At 33.0% G+C, this 5,905-nt stretch overlaps 2 pseudogenes; one reads left to right on the forward strand and one right to left on the reverse strand.

Moving 5' to 3' along the window:
- Nucleotides 1–3,227: 3,227 nt before the first annotated feature.
- LOC149143339 (calmodulin-like protein 3 pseudogene) lies at nt 3,228–3,971 on the reverse strand (annotated as a pseudogene).
- A 438-nt stretch (nt 3,972–4,409) lies between these two features.
- Nucleotides 4,410–5,067, forward strand: LOC149143340 (dehydrodolichyl diphosphate synthase CPT3-like; annotated as a pseudogene).
- Nucleotides 5,068–5,905: the final 838 nt, after the last annotated feature.

Raw genomic sequence — 5,905 nt, forward strand, 5'->3', positions numbered from 1 at the left:
AAGTATAAATAACATTACTAAAAATTAATACAGATCTATCTTAACTCTAGATTTACCAAGGGCTTAGAGGAATCAAATCTTTTGAGCTGCAAACATTTTATCAAGTTTTACACTCAAAAGAGATTTGCATCTTAAGAAATTTTATTAATTTGAAAACTTATTTTACTTGCATAATGACACCCATTTGCTTCATATTTAACCAATAAAATAAGTTTTAAGTCAATTCTAATGATCTTTGAGTCATGTTAAATTAATTAGTCCTATACCTTTACCCTCCTAGTAACCTTATACTTTAAATCTTTCATTATATGGATTTTACAAAACCTTATACTTCAAGTCTTTCATTATATGATTTTTACCAAATAAATTTTAAATCATATATAAATTTGATTACTCTATAAATATAATACTCAATCTAATTAGTTTCCTAACTTAGCCACTTTATCCTAAACATTTTGCCCTAAATCATTTCTATATCATTTCTTTATCATTTTGAATAACAATAAATGAATGTCAGTGGATACAAATGACTCGAATGTTAGATAAGGTATTGAAATTTAACATTCTCGATACTCAAAGAAAATTTTGAATGACAATAAACGGATATGGGTTGGTAAGACCTGTGGGATTTCATTTTTATTCACTAACATTGGTCACTTATACAAATGACTCGAATGTCAGATAAGGTATTGAAATTTAAGATTCTTGATACTCAAAGGAAATTTTGAATGACAAGCTAGAGAAGCAGGAGGAGATACATTGCCAGTAGCAGCTTATCTAGCAGCAGAGACAGCATCTCGTCCAGATACAGATCCACCAAATCGAGATAGAGTAGTGGGTACAGAAGTCTATCCTGTCGATCACTACCAATAGCATTTGAACCAGTAGAAGAAGCTGTTGATCCCGTCGGTGAAGCCGTTGCTACTTAAGTTTAAGCAGTTGAGACGGGTGATTCAGGGGATGGATATGGGTTGGTAAGTCCCGTGGGATTTCATTTTTATTCATTAACATTTGACTTCATTATATAGAAAGTAAAGATTAAATGCATTTTACTTTATTGATTTTATTTTATGTTTTAAATGAAATATATAAATATTTAGATTTAAGATATATTGATGTCACAAATTTGTTTACACTGAAGTGTTGAATCATGTTTTTATGGTTGAAATAGATTCATCACCATCAGCAACTTTGTAGCATTCAAAATCTTTAACCCTTTGCCCATATTTTAAAACTGTCAAATTTTATTATAATATTATTCGAATTTCTATTATTTCCCAAGCTAATTTATAAAATCTTTAAAATATGATAAAGTAAAAACTATGGATCTTTTAATTATCACCTTTTTTTAGAATTTCTAAAAAAAAATCAAGAAAATTGTCCATATCAAAAGTTTTGTACTCTGACTTTTATAAAAAACAATACATCATTCATGAACAACTCGGTCAATAATGAACAATCTTTCATTTTCACGTGTTACGACTTAGATCACCCTCTCATTTTACATTAAATTTTAATAATTTATTGAATAAGTATTTCGGATTAATCACATTGACAGGATTTGGTGTATGAATGAACTAATGTGGTCCATTAATTAAATTAGTTAATTAAATAAGTAAAATAATATTAATTATTAAAGACGAATATTTATTTATTAAAATAATAAAATATATTTCGTTAAAAATTAGCTATTAGAAATAAATATAAATATAAAATATTAAAAAATTATATGTTCATTTAGAAACTAGCTGTTAGGAACAAATAATTATTATATTAAATTTAAATATTTATTAGTTGTTATAAAGTACTTTATTTAGAATTGAAATACTATAACAAACTCTATTAAAAAAAAAAACAAAAAATTTAGAGACTCAAAATTTCATAAATAAAAAAGAAAATCAAAAGGGGATAAATTATATAACTATAGTTAAAGGATTAGAAAATTATTTAATCTTCATTAAATATTATTAAGTGCATACATAATTTAGTTGAGTTAATTAATTTTTTTAAAAATGAATAAATAAATTAAAAAGGAGAAAGTAGAAGAAAGGAAGGAAGAGTAGCTAGATAGAGGGAAGAGCTAGAATCTAACATTTACTCAATTTCCAACCATAATCCCTATTAAGATTTCTGCTATAATTATAGTAAAACCATAATCCCTATTAAGATTTCTGCTATAATTATAGTAAAAAATGAAATATTTCAATTATTGAAATAAATGAATTTAAATTTTATTTTAAAAATAAAAAGAATGTAACCAATATAGTAATAATTAATAATGCAATATATTGAAATCAATAATAATTATAATGATAATAATGATAGCGGTTAACGTCCACAGAGACCAAAATGGTCTATTGGACCTATACTTTTCTTAGTTTTTAATTGTCTGGCTCCTCGTCTTTCTTGGCGAGATTGATGTTGTAGCTTTCTTTTTTTTCTCTACGGTCTTCCAACTTCCTTCATCTTGCATCTCTTCTTTTTCTTGGGGCATTGGTGTCTTAGCTTCGCGATCTATTGTGTTCGTCCTTTTGAAGATAGTTGGAGAAGAAGTTTGGTCTAGGAGATCTGCTTTGCTGTTAAATGAAGATTTATTTTGTGCGATATTCGAATCCTCATAACTATTGATATTTGAGAGGATGAGGCTTTCTCCATGCTTGCCTTTGAAAGTTGTTTCTTTCTTGCCCGAATTCTTGTGATTCAATTATTAAAAAGTGAAATATTTCAATTATTAAAATAAATTGATTTTAAACAATAAATTTTATTTCACCCTATTAAATTTTGGATAAATTAAATGTGTTTAAGCAAAAAAATTATAGCCAATTAACCACCCATAAATATAATAAAATATTATTATCAAAATTATGTGAACCAAAATTATTTCAGATTTGAAATAATTTACACATCTAGGTTCCAAATGTTTCAACTTCTTATTTTCTATATAATTTCTTAAAAAAAATCTTAACATTGTATCATAACTCACGGAAACATACAATCTGATATCATGATTCACAAAAACATAAAATCTGAGATATCGATAAAATGTTATTATGATAATCTTTGGAAATAACTTATTTCTAAAAACTAATTCCATGCTCAAACCTTCCTTATCGTATTAAAAAAAATAAAAAATTATTTACAGAACAATCCACTTCAACCATCCAAAAAATGAAATTATATACACATTTATGAAACAATGCGCTGCAACTATACAATCTGCAGCGCCTAGCAAAACCAAGGAATTCAATTCATTCAGAGACTTTCAATGAAATTTGACGGTTAGATTCTCCCAAACCCTGCACTCATCATCTCTTTAAACTCCATATAATTGACCATCCCATCGCCATCTTTATCAACCTTCTGTATCATTTTCTTGCAATCCCCAACCGTTCGGCCTTCCTTGAAACCCAGCGACCTGAGCACGGACTGGAGTTCTCCTACCGTTATCAAACCATCTCCATTCTCATCAAAAACACCGAACGCCTCAGCCAGATCTGCGTCTCCATCCATATGATCCGCCCTAGCTTCTTCTTTTTCACCTCCTTCACCACTCATCGATTCATACAGCGCCACGAGCTCATCGAAATCCACATACCCGTCGCCATTGACGTCCACGGTTCGAATCGTGTGGAGCAATTCCTCTTCGCCAATGCAGAGCCTTAGCTTTTCAAAAGACTCTTTCATCTCCTGTTGGCTGATTAGCCCGTCGCCGTTCTTATCAAAGGTCGAGAAAACCCTCCTCAGCTCCTCTCCGCCGACCGCATCGTCAGAAACCCTCCCGATTTTATTATCCGCCATTAAAGCTTTTTCAGAAGCTTTGCTGTCGAAACAGGGCTTAAATTTCATCGGGAAAACATATCGAAACAGCGAAGTGAAAAGCCCGTAGAGAAAAACGGTCCTTAGTATCAAGCTTAACATGCTTTGATCCACTGGAAAGCCGAGAAACCCTCTGATTTCCGCCATTAAATCTGTATTCTTGAACCCCATGGAAAAATAATCAACATATACGATCGCAGCAGGCTATAATTCGTACTGCAAATAACAAACTGCAGTCTGTACCACGCAGCTTCCACGATAAGAGAGACTTCTCTGAGGCACGATGCAGATTCTGCGTAATTGGTGGATCGAACAGAGCGCTATATTTCAAATTTTCACTGTCCCGCGCTTAATTTGAAAACACGGTGTGCTATGGCGTGGATGAATGGCGCTTAATTTGAAACATGAAACATGGCGTGGTATGGTGTGGATTAACAACATCATGCATGGTATGCCTATCTATCATGACTATACCGGAAAACAGACCCAAACATCCCGTTGAAATGTGAGTGACGGACATTACCCGAGGTCAGAACCCGTCTCCCAAGACTGTACTCACTGTCTTTAGAGTCTCTTAAAGAGGGTATTAATGGATGAATAGTCGGGGAAATAGCGCTTGCCAAGGGGAAGGTCCCTTTTCTCAAGGAGTCAAGCGCCCCAGCGTGGAGAAACTGGAAGCCTTGATAGAGAAGGGAAGTATTTCGGCAATATTGGATTCCGGTGCAGATACTCGGAGAGCTAAACCTTCTCTCCCTGAGCGCGTGAGGAGAGCGACAGAGAAAGCCATGGCTGTAACCAAAGAAAACGACAGAGTCGTTCTGAAAATTTGCGCTCCAAACACTTCTACTCGCGAAATTTTCAGAGCCGTGGAAGACGGTCTGCGATGAAGTCATAACTGCAAAGAAACTTTAAGATACTGAAAATTGCCAATTTTCTAATAATTGTGAGGGCGCGGCCTCCGAAGAAATTCATGAGCTTTAGTCATTAATTACAGCAGAGGAGATTGAGCGCCATCTGTACACGGAAAACTGTCAAGAACCCCAACTGTTGATCAGGACATCTGGGGAGATAAGGTTGAGAAACATTCTGTTGTGGCAATATTCCTTCTCGTTGCTGTATGTGACACCCATTATGTGGCCTGAGTTCAGATTCTGTCATTTGTTGAGGGCCATTGTGGAATATCAAAAAGCATATCCTTTGCTCCAGGAAAAGAAAAGGCAGCTAAAATCGCTGAGAACAAGTGCTACATAATTATGCTTCATTAGTTCTCGTGTTCTTCCAACTAGAGCAGTGGATGATTTGCAGGCTCATAGTACATAATCTATTATCAACTAAACTGCAGTAAATATGCAATATATCTTCTTTTGTTAATTAAGCTTCAAGGAATATGCAATGTTCGATGTTTTTCTTCTTTTTACCTCGAATTGTTTGTGTCATGATGGCAGGAAGCAGGAATAATTGAGGTGCGTCTGCTTTTCACCTAGAACTGTTTCTGCCATAATAGCAGGAATAGTTGAGGTGGGCCGTAATACCAAAATTGGTAGGAATTAATCAATTCCCAAAAGCCTAGTTTAATAGCTGAATTTTTTCTGGGATAATGTTGGTTTTTTGGGGTAGATTTAGTTTTGTGGTTAGATCCAGTGAGAATTAAAAAAACAAAAACAAACCAACAAGGTATAAGTGCTTCAGTTTTTTTGGATGATGCTGAGTTTATTTTTAGAATTAAAATACCAAAAAGTGCACTAATTAATAAATTTCCAAACCCTAGGGCAGTGAATTCCATATTCCTAGGGTGGTGGTGAGTCCACCTGATCTATTCCAATGATACAACAATTAGTGAAGTCTGAGATTCAAATTTGAGGACATCATTGTCTGCTAAATTGAGTAGTCGATGTTTTTGCAAGCATTTCTCTTCAGCAAATTTTTCTATCAACTAGAATTTAGTCACAAATCCAAGAACATTTCGATTTAGGATGTTAAGCACAGTGCAATAATCCAATGATAACTTTAATATTTTTCTTTTTAATTTTGTTCATTAAATTTAGTATTATGATAACTTTATTATTTTTGTTTTTAATTTTGCTCATTA

This window comes from Pinus tabuliformis, chromosome X, assembly GCF_031772625.1.
Source record: "Pinus tabuliformis cultivar Carrire ecotype Pingquan chromosome X, CPIR1, whole genome shotgun sequence".
NCBI classification, from domain to species: Eukaryota; Viridiplantae; Streptophyta; class Pinopsida; order Pinales; family Pinaceae; genus Pinus; species Pinus tabuliformis.